Source organism: Pan troglodytes, chromosome 19, assembly GCF_028858775.2.
Source record: "Pan troglodytes isolate AG18354 chromosome 19, NHGRI_mPanTro3-v2.0_pri, whole genome shotgun sequence".
Classification (NCBI taxonomy): Eukaryota; Metazoa; Chordata; class Mammalia; order Primates; family Hominidae; genus Pan; species Pan troglodytes.
In genome coordinates this window covers 37,698,427-37,719,850 of record NC_072417.2, presented here as the reverse complement: position 1 = coordinate 37,719,850, position 21,424 = coordinate 37,698,427, and the positions used below count along the sequence as shown (strand labels likewise).

The window sequence follows — 21,424 nt, the reverse complement described above, 5'->3', positions numbered from 1 at the left end:
TTTGGCCCACTTTTAAATGGAGTTTTTTGTTTTTTTTTCTTGTATATTTGTTTAAGTTCCTTATAGATGCTGGATATCAGACCTCTGTCAGATGCATAGTTTGTAAACATTTTCTCCCATTCTACAGGTTGTCTGTTCACTCTGTTGATAGTTTCTTTTGCTGTGCAGAAGCTCTTTAGTTTAATTAGAGTCAACTTTTACTTCTTTGCAATTGCTTTTGGCATCTTTGTCATAAAATCTTTGCCTGTTCCTATGTCCAGAATGGTACTGCCTAGGTTGTCTTCCAGGGTTTTTATAGTTTTGGGTGTCCCTCTTCTACTTTAACAGCCTTTGTGACTGATTATGTTGCATCCTGCCCCGATAATCCAGGGTAATCTTCCTATTTTAAAGTTATATATGATCAGCAACCTTAATTCCTCGTTTACTATGTTAAGATAACATATTTATAGGTTCACAGCTGATTAGAATGAGGACTCTACTGGGGGCCATTATTCTGCCCACCACCATAATCTTCTTCTTTTTTTTTTTTTTTCTTGAGACAGTCTTGCTGTGCTGTTCAGGCTAGAGTGCAGTGGTGCGATCTCGGCTCACTGCAATCTTCCACTGCCGGGTTCAAGAGATTCTCCTGCCTTAGCCTCCCAAGTAGCTGGGACTACAGGCGCCCGCCACCATGCTCGGCTTTGTATTTTTAGTAGAGATGAGGTTTCACTATGTTAGCCAGGCTGGTCTTGAACTCCTGACCTCATGATCCGCCCACCTGGGCCTCCCAAAGTGCTACAGGCATGAGCCACTGTGCCTGGCCCATAATCTTCGTCTTTGAAGGCTTTACTGGGGGGAAACAATTGTTTTCTAGAATCCAGTGTTTACACCAATAAACTGGGAAGCAAAAAATTAATTAAGTACAATGGGAAATACAACACTATAGTTATATACTTTGCACATAAAGAGGATCGCAAAAACTTAATATCAGCCACAGAATGTTTGAAATAGCTTTTTCTGGAGAGGTGATGATTTGGATTTAATCCACTCATAGTATTTTATATAGGCTTTTTTCGTGATAAATGGTACAGATTTGCAAATTGTCTAGTATTAGGGATACAATCTGTGGTTACTGAATTTAACTGAGTCAATTTGAAAATTTAAATCAGGATAAATTGACTGGTTCCTTCTTCCAGGCATCCACAGTTCCTTGTGCACACATTTTCTAACTCTTAACTCACTACTGTAATTATTGCTATACAGGTTCTTTATCCCCCTCTGGACTATGAGCTTCTCAACTTGTACTGCCAGGGCCTGGCACACAGTAAATATTCAATAAATGTTCAATGAATCAGTGACTTAGTATTAGTTGTTGCAATTCTTCCTTGTTGCTATAAAAATAACACAACTTGAAGATAAGTTATAATCTTTGTATGTAGGTATAATTAAGAGACCAACAGTCTTCACTCCCCTGAACACACGATATTTGTTCCTTAATAGTAATAGTAGCAACAGCTCCTACTGGAAGAGCCAACTGTTACATGAAACACTGCCTCCCTTGGGGTCCAGATCAACATGGAAGCTTTAAGCCAAAAGAGCATCTTCATTTCTCAGAGCCTCTTAGCAGCTTGGCCTGTCAGTGGCTAAGAGAGTCAAGATACTCATGCCACATTACTCCCTAACTCTGGCCTGCAATTAGCCTATTTCATTTGCAAAGGTATTGCTGCTCTTCACTCATTGCACGTAACACACAACTGTGTTATGGTAAGTATCATAGGCTTGTTTCTCCTCTCACTGTGCCCTTTAGAAGGAACACATCTCTCAGTCCAAATCTCACCCATCCTTCAAAGCACCAGTCAAATCCCAGAATTTCAGGAGGCTTCAAAATGATGACTTCAGTCCCACTGAAGTAGGAGATCCCTTCTGAACCTTCCTTATGTAGGCAGGGGTTGGCAAACTATAGCCTGTGGGCCAAATGTGGCCCATGGTCTGTTTTTATACAGCCAGCAAGCTAAGAATGGCTTTTGCATTTTAAAAAGGATTGTTTGTTTTTTTAAAAAAAGGACAAAGGATGTGCAACAGAGACCGTATGTGGCTTTTGGCATCTTTAGGGGAGGCCTGAAATATTTACTAACTGGTCCTTAACAACAACAACAAAAAAAGATTGCCAACTCCTGGCCTAGAGCACACAATTCAGCCTAATGATAAATTGCCCAGAACTGTTCTCTAATCTGTGCATAGTCTTGTCTCCCTGTGGCTTCTGTTTCTGTTGTCTACCCAACAGTCATCTCTAACCTCTTTTACCTACCAGTCCCAGTACTCAGGCTGACAATGCCAAGTACCTGCCTTTTCAGCTTAGCCTCCCTGAAGCCCAGAACAGTCATACATCTTAATACTGGTCTTCAAGGCTTGAGGACAAGTCTGCTGTGGCTTGTGGGAAAAGTTTTCCACCATGACAAAGGAGATTTGAGAAAACAAACTGCCCTTTCTATGCCTTTGGAGGCAGTTATGCAGATTTGATATCTAGAGCTGTGACAGCCATTTTGTGACCTCAAAAAGAGAGGCCCAAGGACAAAAGGAAGCAAGTTAAAGATGGTAGAGCAGACAGACAGAACTCAGAACCTTGACAAGTGCATTAATCACTGTATCAAGTCTATAATTGCCTTGCTCCTGGCCTTCTCATCTTAAACATTATCTCACTTTTAATATGGTATTCTGGTACTTTCAAAAGAAAGAATCCTAAATCTATAAGTAGATTTTGTGTGCTTGGAGAATAAGTCCCACATCTTCTATGTCTGCACTTCTACAGATGCACAGGGGTGTAATTGTTGGGATCCAATTATTTTACGAGTAATTACTTCGGATAAAATTTATCACCCTTAAACTTTGAAAAGATTCCTGAGTGTACAAAAGCAACTGAGGAGGCCAGCTTCTATGAAAGTAACTTTGATGGACAGCTACCATAGGTAAAGCATTTCAGATTTCTTATCTCATTCAATACTAGGCTGGGCGCGGTGGCTCACGCCTGTAACCCCTGCACTTTGGGAGGCCGAGGTGGGTGGATCACCTGAGGTCAGGAGTTCAAGACCAGCCTGGCCACCATGATGAAACCCCATCTCTATTAAAAATACAAAAAATTAGCTGGGCGTGATGGCAGGCGCCTGTAATCTCAGCTACTCAGGAGGCTGAGGTAGGAGAATTGCTTGAACCCAGGCGGCAGAGGTTGCAGTGAGCCGAGATTGCGCCATTGCACTCCAGCCTGGGCAACAACAGCAAAACTCCATCTCAATAAATAAATAAATAAATAGATAGATAGATAGATTTAAAAAATACTAAAAGAACCCAGTAAGGTTACACACTCCAAATTCATATAAATGAAGTCTAAGTGGTAGAGTAGAGATTTTAATTCAGGTCTCTTATAGATATACTCACACTTTTTCACAGTATCTCTCCTTGTCTTTCTAAGTCTTCTATTGCAACTAACGGTGATAAGATTTAAAGATTTTGCTTATCATTCTTTGAATGTTCACTTGATCACATCTCAGATCCCATACAAATGCCACATTACTTGTAGTTGCAAATTCACACCCTCACACAGAGATAATCTGAATATTTACTTAAAAAAAAAAAAAGAAAGAAACAACGCTGTCATCTCCTTGAGGTAGTTTTGTTTGTTTTTTGTTTTTGAATTTTTTCCCTTCTCTTTTTCTAATATAATCAGCTTCCCTAAAAGGGCATGTTTCTGAAATGAGAGAAAAAAATCCTCTAAGCAGTGATTCTCAGGGTGGTCTCCAGACCAGCAGAATCACCTGACAACTTGCTAGAAATGCAAATTCTTGGGCCCCACCCCTGATCTACCAAATAAAAATCTGGTGTAGTGCCCAGAAATGTGTTTTTCACAAGCCCTCCAGGTAATTCAGATATAAATGAAAGTTTCAGAGCCACTGGTCCAAAGTATTTGCTTCTGTATATAGCACTTAAATCACTGCATTAAAACTAGAATGGTGGAATCATATCACTCCTATGAAAACAGTTAAGCAGTGGGTTTCCAAATTCCAATGACTTCTCCAGGCACTGAAGAAACAGTTTCTCTACAACCAAATTGAAATAAGAGATAAATGTCTTCTCTATTATACATATTTGACTCAGATACAAAAACAGACAATATTCTAAAATGGTAAGTCTACAATTAAAAGAAGTGTAAAGTAATTTCTGCAACTTAAGATTGATACAGCACAACAATTAAATCACTGCAGCTGTGTGGAGAGATAACATTTATTTTAACATCAGAGCTTGGAGGGAAGAAAGAGAATCAGCAGTTTAAACTCAATTTGGAAATTAGAGATCCCCAGCAGGAAAGCTTTACAACCCAGTTTCCTATCCAGTCTATAAAATAAAGAGGGAGGACTTGGGATTCAACCTCTTCCTGGCAGATAATTTGCTGAGAGTAAAAATGCACTGTATCATTTGTCAGGGCTCTAAGGAACTTCTAACCCTAGTTTAAGGAAGAATCATGGATACCAAGAATAAATCACAAATACTCTAAAAAATCATTCCTTGAAGGGGAAGAAGACTTTGCTGACCTTAATTCCTATCACAGATTTCACTGAACCCAAATGGGGTTTGGTTTCATTAATTTAACCTATAAAAGACAGAAATAGTTGAAGCTGCAGAGAAAATAGCAATGGAACCTGAAACAAAGTCTAATTGTGATTAATTAAAAATTAGTGTCTTCTAAAGACTACCAGAAGATGAAGAACAATAAATTTACAAATATCAGAAATGAGGGAGCAGGCTGGGCATGGAGGCTCACGCCTGTTATCTCAGCACTTTGGGAGGCTGAGGTGGGCGGATTACCTGAGGTCAGGAGTTCGAGACCAGCCTGGTCAACATGGTGAAACCCTGTCTCCACTAAAAATACAAAAAATTAGCCAGGCATGGTGGTGGGTGCCTTGCAGTCCCAGCTACTCAGGAGGCTGAGGCAGGAGAATCGCTTGAACCCAGGAGGCAGAGGCTTCAGTAAGCCTAGATCGTGCCACTGTATTCCAGCCTGGGTGGCAGAGTGAAACTCCATCTCAAAAAAAAAAAAAAAGAAAGAAAAGAAATAAGGGAGCAAAGGAGACTATATGCTGGAAGAATTTGAAACCAGTTTAGAAAAATCAATTAACTGAAAACAAGCAGTACAAAGATCATTTAGAAATTTATGTGTAGATATTGAATTATGTTTTCCCACAGAAACATTCCTAACTAATGCTTGGATTCCTAAACTAGCAACCGATAGCAAAACTACCAAAAGCAAAGTGGGGTTATCTCCAGTGAGATGCAAAAGCAGTCATTCATATGTACAGGTTATTCGGTTTACATAGAGGGCTGCTACTTGTATTTGATCAACACCTATATAGTGCAAAATGCACACTCAGTTAGGTACTATGACAGATTCTGAGAAGTAATCATCCACAAAAAACAACAAGTTAATAAACAAGTTTATACAGACAGGGAAAAGCCAAGGAGCCAGTGGTAGATGTTCACTCCTGTCTGAAAACCCATGAAAAGAACAATGAGAAAAAAATGGCAACAGCATCTCAGAACTTCTAGACCTAGAATATCAGGGCACAAAAGAGAAGCTCTTGGAGTTATGTGTCTAGTTGCTAATTAAATGGCTGAGGAGAACTGAAATGGAAATTCATAGAGAGGCTGGTTTCTCTCTCCTTAGGCAAACCAAATATTCTATTATTTTCCATTTTGGGTTAGGCTTCTGCTATTAAGTTAGCTGCTGATTTCCCTCCTGTTCTGTGTAGGAGTTTTATTTATTTTATTTTTATTTTTAGAGACAAGGTCTCGCTCTGTTGCCCAGGCTGGAGTGCAGTAGTGCCATATCGGCTCACTTCAAACTCCATCACCAGGGCTCACACGATCCTTCCATCTCAGTCTCCTGAGTAGCTGAAACTACAGGCCATGTGCCACCATGCCCAGCTAATTTTTTGATTTTTTTTTTTTTTTTTTTTGGTAGAAATGGGGTCTCCCTGTTGCCCAGGCTGATTTCAAACTCCTCGGCTCAAGTGATCTTCCTGCTCCCTCCCAAAGTGCTGGGATTACAGGCATAAGCCAACATATCCAGCCCTGTGTAGGAGTTTTTAAAAGATCAGTCCTGTTAACTTCATGAGGTAACAGCAGGCTGGCAAAACAAGGAGATACTGCAAGGTTAACTCTGTGTGTGCTGAAAGCATGCAATTCTTTTGACCTCCATTCACTGGTAAATCACCTTACATATTAGTTTTACAGTCTTTAAAACTGTAGCATTCTAGTTATTTATTTCCCTCCTCAGACCAATATATGAGAGCTATCTGTGGTTTAAATACAACCATCAACTTCCCCCAGCCCCTGCCACAAAAACACTTAACAAAAAAAATCTGTGTAGCTTGATTTGGGACCTGGACTATGAAAGTAAATTAGGTTTTAGAGATGCTAACGTGTGTATCAGGTAGTATGATCACTGTATGTGTGCAAAGAGGTGGAGTTCTGTTATTTCCTTACAGAATGAAGGTTTGAACAGCAAAAGGCAGATATTTTAGAGAAACTAAGCAACTTCAGAAAGGCATCTGAAGAAAAGAAGACACTGAGTAAGAAAGGAGGGAAAAGCATCCCTTGAACATTTGTCTGGGGATGTACGCCAGGAAAGAAAGACAAGTGCAGAAAGATCGCTGTTACTTAGAATGCTGAGACTACAAAGTTAGGTGTCAGATGATTGTGAAAAGAGCCTATTTCCTCACAAGTAAAGAGCTCTATTCCTTCTTTAATAAATAAGAGAACTGAAAGATTTAGCTCTAGTATTAGAAGAGGAACCTAGATTGATATCAAGGAAGGCTAGAGATACCTAAAATTAAGAACTACCAGGCTGAACTGGGGGTAAAGTGAGTGATGGTCTTGTATTTGCAATTAATTTCCTATATAGCATTCTGACCACAAGATGTCCTCACACTGTAACAAGGTCATTTTGTATTCTAATTGATTAAGTGCACTATGATGAGAGAAGCTGCCTAGAAGGAGCTAAGTGAAAGCTTGTAAACCTCAGGTATAATCTTTCAAAGAGATTCATTCCCTGTTCTTTGGAGAAACAGTTATACCAATGATTAAAACTCTCTGAGAAGAATATCACCTGAATAACTCTCTAGGGCTCTTCTTTCCTGATCTAAACCCTTGACATGTACTAAAAACTCAGTTAATTTTGGGTACAGCAGAGGTAGTACCTACCCCTCAAGATCCTTGAATCCATAAAATTGTTAAAGATGAGAGAAGCCCAATTACACATTTTGTCCTAGTCTGCCTTTCTTCTCGGTCACCCACAGTTCAGTAGCCAACACCATAGGGAGGTTGCCAAGCGCCTTGGGGGAACCCTCATGGAGGCAGAAGACAAGGTGCTCACATAAAATTCAGTTCCCGGCTGGGTGCGGTGTCTCATGCCTGTAATCCTAGCAGTTTGGGAGGCCGAGGCGGGCGGATTGCCTGAACTCAGGAGTTCGAGATGAGCCTGGGCAACAAGGTGAAACCCCATCTCTACTAAAATACAAAAAATTAGCTGGGCGTGGCAGCTTGTGCCTGTAGTCCCAGCCACTTGGGAGGCTGAGGCAGGAGAATTGCTTGAACCCAGGAGGCAGAGGTTGCAGTGAGCTGAGATCGTGCCACTGCACTCCAGGCTGGTCGACAGAGCAAGACTCCATCTTAAAAAAAAAAAAAAAAAAAAATTCAGTTCCCACCAGGAAATTCTTGGAAGAAGCCCTGTCGAATATTGGTCATGGGCCTGCAGAATCCTCCCCGTTCCCTTGGATGGGGAGAAAAATTGGCAGACTTTTCAGTCCCTCTCATCCAGCATCATGGAAAATAACCTAGAAAAGTGGGACTTTATAGAATGCTAATAGAGGTAGCTCAGAGCTGATTACAGGTTGAGCAATGTCAGGAAATAAGTAAAGGGATAAGAGTAGAAGTGTTTCAAAAGATTCTAGCCATAAAATAGCAATGCCCCAGAGCCAGAGAACAGAGGAGTGAGAGTGTCTAAAAAGAGATGTTTCTCAAAGAAATGAACATTTCTCTAAACTAGTTTCCATCTTAGGAAAAGGATTTTGGAGATGAATTCAGAAATTGCTTCAACGGACAGAGATTCTAGAGAGATGGTCAATACAAGGGGTCTTACCTACTAAACCATAATTGGGAGGTGTCATGAGAACCACTGGGGTGAGAGACTCCCAAAAGCTAGAGGATCTTAGTAATCTAGGGACTTCAGTAATCAAGGAATGCCTCCTACAATCAAGAGTGTTGGTTGCCCGAAATCCAAGCCAACCGTAACTTAAAGAGCAGCTTGCTGGTGAGCCGAAGCTCAAGTTTGAGGTAGGGCTTCAGAGATAGCCACAAGGCTGTCCCCTTGTAGTGTCCCTTGCCTAGGATGCTTTGTGTCTTTATGGAGGCCAAAGAGAAACACCTTGGGTCTCTAAGCTTTAGGCCAAAGGGAAGATTCAGGACAAGAATTTAGCCCTAACTAACAAAAGCAAGAGACTAGAGACCCAAAATAGGAGAGCATCAAGGAAGAAATGAAAGATCGGGGAACTGCCAAGTCATAGGGAAGAATTACCCTGCCCAGGGCAAGAGATTAGCAGAGACCCTTGTGAATAAGACCCCCTGATTATTGCCAAAGAAAAGAGTTCCTCTGAAAAGAAAATTGCAGGAAAGAATAAGCTGCTTTTGACAACGGCTTTTTCTCATAAACCATAAGAAGTGCAGGAAGGTCGCCTGCAGAAATCAGTCTGTGTTGATCTCTGCACAGAGTGCAGGCCCAGTTGAAATCAGAACTCTCCTCATAGGCAGTAGGAATAGATACTAAAGCATAGGTGTTTATGATAGTCATTGGCCTGATCCTAGAAAAAAACCTGAGGCTTAGGCATGGACTTCTTGCATGGGATATTGGTCGGTACTATTTTTTTTTCAGGTTTGGTTTTAGGATAGGACCTTTGGTCCCATCCTAGCTTTATGTCTATTAAAAATAAAACTATTCCCTTTGGGCCCGCAATTCTATTTCTAGGAATTGATTATAATTATGTTAAATGACATTTTCCTAATGTTACTCATTGCAGCATTTATTATAATAACGATATCCTGGAGACTGGTTAAATACATTATGGTATATCTATATAATGGAATATTATCTGAAATAAATAAAAACAAGGAAGTTTTTGATGTACTAATATGGAAATATTTCTAAGGCAGAATAGGTAAAAAAAAAAGCAAAATATGCAATATTGTATATAGTATGTCACCATTAGTGTAAAAGAGAAGAATGTTTGTGTGTATGCTTGCATGTCTATGCATAGTGCTGCTCCAAAGAGACAAAGAAAACTATTATTATTGTTTGTGAAGAGGAGAACTGGATGGCCAGGGTACGAAAGTAGAGGATGACTTCATTATATACCCTTTATGAGGTTTTGACTTTTGAACTTTGTAAATGTATTACCTAGTTTAAAAAATTAAACAAAAAATAAATTTTAAAATCGAATAATAACAAAAGAACGTCTTCAGCCTTTTAGCAGTAAGCAAGTCCCAGGAAAAGCCAGATTTGATTAAACTCTGACATGTGAGTGAGGATACTGACAAGTGTCACACAGGCATCTACTGGGGTCTGTGTGAACTTGTTTGGAGATCTGGAATACTGATACTATAAATCTAAAATCTGTACATGAAATCATTCAGACACTGATTTAGCAAATTTCTACTGAACTACCATGCCTTCATTGTCTATTTGATAAAAATAAGAGTTTTCTCTTAGAGTTTTTCTCTTCATAATCTGTAATTTCTACCTCAATACAAAACAAACAGGCTTTCTTTTAGATGGATATGATACAATTGAAGTCTGCACACCCCAAAGGTCAGAATGGAATCTTTCATGAGTAAACTCTAATTGCAGACAAAGACTCTTCTATATATGACAACATCATACAGGGCCAACTGAAGCAGTACTAAGACTTTTTGAAGTTGTTATATTCCCTTAAGCATTTCTAAAACTTTTCACATGAGAAAGTAAGGAAGCAAAATATGGTATTTTTGGAATGAAACTCTGGCTAACAGGGTTATGGGGCATCTGAGAAGTCACGGGATAGGTCTAACTTTCTCAGAGGGGAGGCTGCAATTGTTTTTTTTTTTTGTTTTTCTTTATTTCCAACATCTGCTCTTAAAATTAGTTCTGCACAAATGTTTGCAGATACAGAGCAGCTGGCAGTCTTGCCTGCATTTTGCCCATTGGTGGATTGTAAGGAAGTCACTGAAGTAGGGCTATTGAATTTTCCATTTGTGTTCCAGTGTTTTCAGAGAACTGGCAAATTTATGTTCTGGAACATTGGACTCAGAATGTTAACATCCTACTGAATACTGTTTAGAGCTTGAGATATTCATAGCAGAATTGTAAGTTTACATCTAATCTCTCAAGACAACAAGATTTGAAAATATACTCTCTTGCAGCCATTTGTAGGCAATTCTTTTTCATGTCAGTGTGGAATAAAGATATACTGTTCTATTTATATTAGTGCTTTCTGATTCATTTGATTTTTTAAAATAAATAAGAAAATAAATCATAAAAATAAACATGCCCTACTTAATTAATAAAAAATGCAAAATAAAACAAGCTCCACTTTCATCTTTCAGACTGGCAAAGATAAGAGATTATAAATGTTTCCAAACCTGGGAAAAGTGAAAGAGGAACTCTCATATACTAATGGCTGGGAGTGTAAAATAGTAAAATTTTTCTGAAAGTAATATGACATTGTGTCAAAAATCTTAAAGATGTTCATGACCTATTAGTCGATTACAGAATTTAAAGAAATAGGTGTATAAATATTTATACAAAAAATATTCCCTATTTTTTTCTTATATTACATATATCAGCTCAAATGTTCAACAACAGATGAATAATTACATTGTAGAACACTGAAATGAGTTACTGTCCTTAATACAACATAGGGAACTCTTATTTCAGCCAAATCCTTTAATAAGCCTGATTGATTTTGTTAAATGGAAAAACACTGGTGGAAAGCAGTTGTCTATTAGACATTATGATTGCTCTTTGTTTTCAAAGTTATTAAAGGGTTAAATTGTTTCTTTTGTATTATGCACATGTTTGTTTTTAAACTAACTCCAGCTCTAATTCTTGAAAATGGAGAGTTTACAGCTTTCAATTTGTTTTAGAATCCCATGGAATTGGTGACTATTATTAATATTACTCAGTGGCCATAACAGCACAGTATAACATCAACATGAACTCTTGGCTCCCATTCAAGAATCAAAATAGTAATATTAAAAAGAGTGTATATCCGTATTCCTAGAGACTACATTAACAAAGAAAGAAATCTCCCTCCCTCCCAAAAGAGAATAATGATATTTACAAAAGGTTAAGTGGGTACAGGAACAATAACTAAAGAAGGCAGAGAAGTCCTGGCATGGTGGCTTACGCCTATAATCCCAGCACTTTGGGAGGCTAAGGCGGGAAGACAGCTTCAGGCCAGGAGTTTGAGACCTGCCTTAGCAACACAGCAAGACCCCCATCTCTACAAAAATAAAAAATAAAAATAAAAAAAAGGCAGAGGAGCTAGCGGTCTCGTAACAAGGTGCTATGGAGTACAAGAGGAGGGCTTATAGGTGGATATTCCTGGTAGTGTAAAAAGTATTCTGGGGGCCGGGTGGGGTGGCTCACGCCTGTAATTCCAGCACTTTGGGAGGCGAAGCAGGTGGATAGCTTGAGTCCAAGAGTTCGAGACCAGCCTGGACAGCATGGTGAAACCCCATCTCTACTAAAAACACAAACATTAGCTGGGCGTGGTGCCGCGTGCCTATAATCCCAGCTACTCAGGAGGCTGAGGCATGAGAATCACTTGAACCCGGGAGGCAAAGACTGCAGTGAGCCGAGATCACACCACTGCACTCCAGCCTGGGCAACAGAGTGAAACTTGGTCTCAAAAAAAAAAAAAGTATTTTTTGGTACAGTAAGGTGAAAGTAATAGAACTCTGAAGTGCTTCATGTTAGAAAGAATAATTTTTAAAATTAACTTTGGTGAGTTTTAGAGCTACGGAGTTAACAAGGCAAGCAAGCCAACCTGCAAGCAAAACAAAATATCCACAGTTACTTACGGGTTACCTAAAAAGCCAAGAGAAATGGAATTGGGTAGGATTCGTTTTAATATGACTTTTAAAACAAAAAATCTTTAAGATGTACATCTAGCTCAAAAATCTCCAAAGAGGCCGGGTGCAGTGGCTCACACCTGTAATCCCAGCACTTTGGGAGGCTGAGGCAGTAGATCACCTGAGGTCAGGAGTTCGAGACCAGTCTAGCCAACATGGCGAAACCCCATCTCTACTAAAAATACAAAAACTAGCCGGGCATGGTGGTGCACGCCTGTAATCCCAGCTGCTCGGGAGGCTGAGGCAGGAGAATCACTTGAGCCCGGGAGGTGGAGGCTGCAATGACCTGAGCTCGTCCTGCTGCACTCCAGCTTGGGAGACAGAGCCAGACTATGTTTAAAAAAAAAAAAAAAAAAAATTCCAAAGAAACACATGGAACAAACATATGGAGACAAGAAATATAAAAAACAAAGCCATAAATCCAGAAGAAAGGTTGAGCTGTAGCATTATCACCCACCAAGGCAAACATCAATCAACTTTTACTATTGATATAGGACATAGGGCCTGAATAGAGCAAATTTAAATTACTTGGAAATCCCCATCCAAGGGAAAGTTTCCTTCCATTTTCCATTCTGTTTTTAGAAGAGGTTATAGACAAGAACAGAAATTGCTATCAGTGACTGACTGACTTACTTAAACAAGCTTCTAGGGAAAGTTCTTGGCAAATTAGATATTTGGTCGAGTTTCCTCCACCTTCTACATTTATTTTCCCTTGAGAGGGAAGTGTTCAAAATAATGTTTGGTTTCCAGAAAAGTTTATTAATAGGCTAAAGAAAGATATTTTATTAAAAGGGGTTTTCAGGCTGGGCGCAGCAGCTCATGCCTGTAATCCCAGCACTTCGGGAGGCTGAGGTGGGTGGATCGGATAAGCTCAGGAGTTTGAGACTAGCCTGGGCAACATGGCAAAACCCCATCTCTACAGAAAATACAAAAATTAGCTGAGTATGGTGGTGCGTGCCTGCAGTCCCAGCTACTCAGGAGGCCAAGGTGGGAGGATCGCTTGAGCCTGGGAGGTGGAGGTTGCAGTAAGCCGATTGTGCCACTGCACTCCAGCCTGGGTGACAGAGCAATACTCTGTCTCAAAAAAATGGGGAGGGGGTGGGTGGGTTTCAGGTTAACACATTTAACTTACAAAATAAATTTGGTTTTATAAATAAATATTTTGATATGGTTAGGCTTTGATATGGGTCCCCACCCAAATCTCATCTTGAATTGTACTCCCTATAACCCCGATAAGGGAGAGACCAGGTGGACTTAATTGAATCATGGGGGCAGTTTCCTGCATGCTGTTCTCATGATAGTGAGTGAGTTCTCATGAGATCTGATGGTTTTATAAGGGGCTCTTCCCCATTTTGCTTGGTACTTCTCCTTCCTGTCATCTTGTAAAGAAGGTGCCTTGCTTCCCCTTTGCCTTCCACCATGATTGTAAATTTCCTGAGGCCTCCCCAGCCATGCTGAATTGTGAGTTGATTAAACCTCTTTATAAATTACCTAGTCTTGGGTATGACCTTATAGCAGCATGAGAACAGACTAATACTTTAATTATTTACAAATAAATAATTAAATTGCCTTTATGAGCTGTGAAAAGAACATGGAGATGCAGAATTCTCTGTGATTGTCAGATAACATCTAAATCAGTCAGAAAATTAAGTTAATTATAATGCTGCAGATTTTCAAAAGATTGGGCTGGTCCTGAGCTCTCTTTTCTCTCTCTATAACTTTCCCCAAGTGATCCCATTAGTACCAGGACTTTAAATATCAACTATTTGCCGGTGAATCCCAAATGTACAGATGCTCCTCAACTTACAAGGCTCAGTTCTGATAAAGTCAAAAAAATCATAAAGTCATAAAATCATTGAGTCAAACCATGGTAAGCTGGAGACTGTCTGTATATCACTCTCTCTAAACTCTGAACTCATATATTCAACTATGTGTCATCTCCAATGACAGTCTCACAGTCATCTGAAACTTATCATGTTAGAACTATACTCCCCACTTCAACTTCCATTCTCTCCCCATAAGCCTGCCCAGGACTAGTATTCCTTATCTCAGAAAACAATGCAAACATACACCTCAGTTTCTCTAATCAGAAATCTAGAGTGATCCTTGACCCTTTGCCTCAAGCCTCCTGTTCAGCTTATCAGTAAGCCCTGTAGGTTCTATATCCAAAATATGTCTTAAGTTTATCTAACTCTTGTCATCTCCTCTTGAGTATCACCTCTTATCTGCAATTGCCTCCCTACTGGCCTCCTTCTTTCCATCCTTATCTCCTAGTCTCTTCTCCACACAGCATCCAAAGCCATCTTTTGAAAGCACAAACATGGTCACTCCCATGTTGAAAACCTTTCAGTTGTATTCCCATAGTTCTTGGGGAAAAAAATCAAAACTTCTTACTACAGTCTGTAAAGCCTCACATGATTTCATCCTTATCTACTTCTCCATAGTTTCCTCATTCAGCCCCACTACATTATGATCCGGCCACATTGCCCTCCCTTCAACCTCCTCAAACATGCCAAACTCTCTCCCACCTTGGGGCTTTGAATATGCCTTTTGTTTAAATGACTCTTTTCCTTTTACCCCATGCCTGGCTCCTACTTATTCTTCAAACCTCACTCGGTATAACTCCATCATGAAGGCCTTGCCTAACATTTAATCTATGTACTGCTCCCTAGTTATTTCAGTCATAGAATTATAATTTGTAATTATGAATTTGTACATATGCTTATAATGAAAACTATAAACCACTGATGAAAAAAACTGAAGAGGACACCAAAAAAAAAAAAAAAAGGAAAGATATTCCATGTTCATGGATTGGAACAATCAATACTGTGAAAATGTTCACAGTACATACACAAAGCAATCTACACATTCAATGTAATTTCTATCAAAATACCAGTGACATTCACAGAAATAGGAAAAACCCTAAAATTTATACAGAACCATAAAAGACCCAGAATAGCCAAAGCTATCCTAAGGTAAAAAAAAAAAAAAAAAAAAAAAAAAAGGAGGAATCATATTACCTGACTTCAAATTATACTACAAAGGAATAGTAACCAAAACAGCATGCTACTGCCATGAAAATAGACACATAGACCAATGGAACAGAATAGAGAATCCAGAAAGAAATCCACACATCTATAGTGAACTCATTTTTGGGAAAGGTGTCAAGAACAAAATTGGATTATTAGATTTTTTTTCCTATAGAGTTGTTTGGAGCTCCTCATGTGTTCTGGTTATTAATCCCTTGTCAGATGGGTAGTTTGCATATATTTTCTTCCATTTTGTGGGTTGTCTCTTCACTTTGTTGATTGCTTTCTTTGCTGTGCAAAAGCTTTTTACCTTGATGTGATCCCATTTGTCCATTTTTGCTTAGGTTGCCTGTGAGTTAAACCTCAAGAACATACATTGGGGAAAAGATAGTCTCTTCAAAAAGTGTGCTGAAAAACTGAATATCCATATGCAGAAGAATAAAACTAGACCTCTGTCTCTCACCACATAAAAAATCAAACATAAATGGATTAAAGAATTGAATCTAAGACCTCAAACTATGAAGCCACTACAAGAAAACATTGGGAGAACCCTCCAGGACATTGGACTGGGCAAAGATTTCTTGAGTAATACCCCACATGCACAGGCAACCTAAGCAAAAATGGACAAATGGGATCACATCAAGGCAAAAAGCTTTTGCACAGCAAAGAAAACAATCAACAAAGTGAAGAGACAACCCACAAAATGGAAGAAAATATATGCAAACTACCCATCTGACGAGGGATTAATAACCAGAACACATGAGGAGCTCCAAACAACTCTATAGGAAAAAAAATCTAATAATCCAATTAAAAAATGGGCAAAAGACTTGAATAGACATTTCTCAAAAGAAGACATACAAATGGCAAACAGGCATATGAAAAGGTACTAAACGTCACTGATTATCAGAGAAATGCAAATCAAAACTACAATGAGATATCATCTCATCCCAGATAAAATGGCTTTTATCCAAAAGACAGACAATAATGAATGCTGGTGAGGATGTGGAAAAAAGGGAACCCTTGTAAACTGTTGATCGGAATGTAAATTAATACAACCACTATGGAGAACAGTTTGGAGGTTTCTCAAAAAACTAAAAATAGAGCTACGATATGATCCAGCAATCCCACTGCTCAGTATATACCCCAAAGAAAAGAAATCAGTATATCACAGAGGTATCTGTACTCCTATGTTAGTTGCGGCACTGTCTACAATAGCCAAGATCTGGAAGCAACCTAAGTGTCTACCAACAGATGAATGGATAAAGAAAATGTGGCCCTTATATACAATGGAGTACTATTCAGTCATTTAAAAAATGAGATCCTGTCATTTGCAACAACATGAATGAAACTGGAGGTCATTACTTTAAGTGAAATAAGCCAGGCACAGAAAGACAAACATCTTGTATTCTCATTTATTTATGGATCTAAAAATCAAAACAATTGAACTCATGGAGATAGAGAAGGATGGTTAACAGAGGCTGAGAAGAGTAGTAGAGGGGTTAAGGGGAGGTAGGGATGGTTAATGGGTACCAAAAAAAAAAAAAAATAGAATGAATAAGACCTAGTATTTGGCTGAGCAGGATGGTTCACATCTGTAATCCCAGCACTTTGGGAATTTGGCAGACTGCTTGAGCCCAGGAGTTTAAGACCAGCCTGGGCAACATATTAAGACCCTGTCTCTACAAAAAAATTAAAAAATTAGCCAGGCATGGTGGCTTGTGCCTGTAGTCCCAGCTACTTGGGAGGCTGAGGTGGGAGGATTACCTGAGTCCAGGAGGTCAAGGCTGCAGTGAGCCAAGATCATGCCACTGCACTCCAGCCTAGGTGACACAGCAAGACCCTGTCTCGAAGATAGCACAACAGGGTGACTGCAGTCAATAATAACTGTACATTTTAAAAGAACAAAGAGGCCGGGCACGGTGGCTCATGCCTGTAATTCCAGCACTTTCAGAGGCCAAGGAGGGCGGATCACCTGAGTTCAGGAGTTCGAGACTAGCCTGACCAACATGGAGAAACCCCATCTCTATTAAAAATACAAAATTAGCCAGGCGTGGTGGCGCATGTCTGTAATCCTAGCTACTCGGGAGGCTGAGGCAGGAGAATCGCTTGAACCTGGGAGGCAGAAGTTGCAGTAAGCCGAGATTGCGCCATTGCACTCCAGCCTGGGTAACAGGAGCAAAATTGCGTCTACTGCTACAGATAAAGCAAGCTTCATGAGGTAATTATGCATGGTTTATTCATCAATGCATACTTATTGCCTAGCATAGTGTGTGACACATAGTTGATGCTCAAAATATATGTTTAGAATAAATAAATCAATGGATGAAGATTTTAAAAAAACAATTGGAGAAATAGATGGAAACAAAGATCAAATAAGTATAGACTACAAATCTCCCTTACTACCTTATTCAGCACTCATATTTCTTCTAGATTTCCACTACAGTAGATATTCCATATTAAATAATGAGTTACTAGTCATAGTATTACCATAAGGCATATGCAAATAAAAGAAAATCCAGCTGTGCCCTACTATACTACGTTATGATTGTAATAAGCAAATTAATGGTATAATATGAAACTCAAGATCTCAATTGTTTAATTTTCTGAGCTATATAAAAAATGGATAGGCAGAGAAACAAGCTCAAAGCAGCAAGTGAATAACAGAAAAAGTCTGGTTTAAGATTCATTGATATTCTGAAGTCAATCACAGGAAAACTTAACAAATACAGACAGCATTATGTTATTTGTCATAATTATACAAACTGCACAAATTGGTGGCTAAATTACATGATTTCCCCTCACATCTCATGTCTGTACATTTTACTTTTTAAAATGTGTCCAGAAGTATATGGTTTTAAAATTCCATGGTAAAAAGTCCAAGAGCTGAAATATGATGACCATATTTTCCCAACAAAAAAATCAGAATGTTGACCTATATTTAAACTAAGAATATTGAAAATCTGTAATATAGTTTAAGTATTATCATTTCCATATTATGGATATACACGGACTCAGCCATGTTATCTATCCAAGGTGAGTGATAATTGTGAGAGGTAGAATCAGTATTCAAATAGGTTTTTCTTATTCAGAGGCTCATGCTGTTTCCACTTCTCAGGAACAGTGCTTTCTGCTGTTTTTTTTTTTTTTAATAAACTTTATTTTTTAGAGCGCTTTTAGGTTCACAGCAAAATTGAACAGAAGGTAGACAGATTTCCTATATATCCCCTGCCTCCACACATGCATATAGCCTCCCCCATTATCAACATCTCCGACCAAAGTGGTACATTTGTTACAATTGATGTGCTGCTCATTTTCTCATTCATTCCAATATGAACTGAATACCTACTAGGTGTTTTTGTGAACAAATGGATATTAGAAAGAAAATGCAACTCATCCCTAAAGTTAATAAATACTCCCCAAATCAAACAAAACCTAAACTGAGGGAACAGACCACCTGAAACAAAGAAGATCAACTGTCTTTTTCTTTGCAAAGTCTGCTCTAACAGCATGTGACATCCATTTGAGGCTTCCAGCCAATCAGAAAATCATCAAAACAAGATGCAATGTTTCCAAATCCCAGCCAAAGCTCAGGAAAATTAAGCTGGTGAAAGCAATGCCACAAATTTAATGTTGGGCATACTAAATTTTGACACCTAAAGATGTAAGAGACTAGAATGTTAAAAACATAAGAGATGTTTTCAAAAATGTATTGTTATATTTTGCTCATGAGACTCAAATAAAAAAAAGAGCAAACCAATTGCAAAGACAACTCAATATACTGTATACACATGCTGCTAGGATGAACAGCCTTCTAGTCATTCATTCGATTATCCATCCATCCATCCATTATCCATCTAGCTAGCTGGCCATCAAACATCATTGAGTGCCTACTACATGTTTGGCACTCTGCTGAACAGTATACAGGATAAAGTGCAGTGACACAATCACAGCTCACTGCAGGCTCGAGCCCCACCGGGCTCAAATGATTCACCTCAGTCTGCCATGTAGCTAGGACTACAGGCACGTACCACCATGACCAGCCAATTTTTTCTATTTTTTGTAGAGACAAAATATGTTGCCTAGGCTGGTCTCAAACTATGTTGCCTAGGCTGGTCTCGAACTCCTACACTCCAGCAATCCAACTGCCTTGGCCTCCCAAAGTGCTGGGATTACAGGCACAAGCCACCACACCAGGCCCTTTTTTTCTTTAAACCAGAGGTTGAAAACTGGAAGCTCACAGGAAGAATCCTCCCTGTAGAACTGTTCTGTATAACTTTCATGGTATTTATTTTTAATTAATCTGATTTTTAGACAAGAGAGATACACAGAGACTCCAACAATTCCCTAAGTCTTATATAGGCCCAATTCATATATTCATGCTTCCCTCCTGGCTTTGGTAAGCAAATGAGTTTTGACTCTTGCTTTGCACTGTGCTGCCTTCTCTAATAGTACAGGCTGAATTTCATTAAGAAAGTTACTTCCCTTCCATCCCAATTCTCAAAGGCAAAGGTTTTTTCTTCTCCCTAAGAACACTACCTCATATTTGAGCAATACTTTCATAAAAATAACATTTTTTGTGTAGGACATTTTATAAGGATGCAAAGATAAATGAATTTGCTCATGGTTACAAAGCCAATTAGGGGTAGACCTGGGGATTCCTGGCTCAGTTCAGGAGTCTTATTAATATTAAGCCTTGAGCCCAAAGGACCAAACAGCATATCCCACAACAATTCATTTATGGCTCAATTCTTTCTTTTCAGAAAAATATTTATATCAAACTTAAATGAACATATTGAATTCTGAATAACATCTTTCATAGGTATAAGGAAATCTAAAAGATACAGAGTAGTATCTGTGTGCTCATTATATATTCTAAATTGTGATTAATGTCTTCAAATACAAACATGTTAATCAATTATCACAAATGAAATGTAAGAATAACAAAGTGACTAAAGAGTTTTTAAAGAACTAAAGACTAGAAACTAGAATTTGATACACTGCCAGCATCTATACATATGTGAAGTATTGAAGATTTCCCAAACCTCAGTTATAGTAGCTATAAACTAAGTTTGTTATCGTTGGCCACCAAAGAACAGTAGGATAGTTTTTCAGTGAAAAGGAGAAATCAAAATCTTTATATTAAATGGAGTTAGGGAATTGTGAACAATCTGTAGTGCCTATTTTCCCTCCTGTCTTTCTTTCGTTTGTTCTTTCATTCTTTCTTCCTTTTCTTCCTTTCTTTTCTCTCTCTCTTTCTCTTTCTTTCTTTTTTTCCGAGACAGTCTTGCTCTGTCACTCAGGCTGGAGTGCAGTGGCACAATCTTGGCTCACTGCAACCTCTGCCTCCCACGTTCAAGCAATTCTCCTGCCTGAGCCTCCCGAGTAGCTGGGATTAAGGCACCTGCCACCGCACCCAGGTAATTTTTGTATTTTTAGTAGAGATGGGGTTTCACCATGTTGACCAGGCTGGTCTCAAACTCCTGACCTCGTGATCTGCCCACCTCGGCCTCCCAAAGTGCTGGGATTACAGGTATGAGCCACCACACCCAGCCCACCACTGCGCCTGGCCCTACTTTGTTAATAAAATGAAATAATTATGAAAAGTACATGTGGGAGATGAAATCAGAACTTGAAAATTTCCCCAAAACTTTAAAATGAACTCAAACTTTTACAGGCTTCAAGGAGAAAAACAAACAAACAAACAAACAAACATCTCCAAACATTTCAATTGAGGAAAAAACTGCATTATTTGCTTCTTAAGATGTACAGGAAGTCATTTGGTTACAGAACTCAATGGCTGAAAGCTTCAGGGAGATACAAAGATTGATACATAGCTGTCCTATTATACAATGCCAGTCTTAACTTTTTCTAAAATGAGAATGTAATTTTTAATATTTGGAAAATGATGTCTGGAGCATACTCACTGATGTCTGGAGCATATTACTGATGGAAGTGTAAACTAATACAACTTTTCTAGAAAGCAATTTGGCACACTTACCAAAACCTTTCAAAAACTCACAGCCTTTTCTCTAGTAAATCCCTTTTGATGTGCATATTTCTTTCTCCCACTATCATCACCATCAAAAGAATCCAACAAATTTGAAATCATCAAGGATTTATAACTGGCCTTAAGATAGTAGCCTGGACTTTTCCCTGCACCTCATTATATACTCAAGGTAGCATTCTATTCTCACATGGAGCTT

The 21,424-nt window shown here is 38.9% G+C and overlaps 1 protein-coding gene across 8 annotated transcripts in view; it reads right to left on the bottom strand.

The window, feature by feature from the left end:
- SSH2 (slingshot protein phosphatase 2) overlaps nt 1-21,424 on the bottom strand; it is a 303,729-nt gene that overhangs the window by 235,274 nt on the left and 47,031 nt on the right. The gene's annotated exons all lie outside the window — the stretch shown is intronic.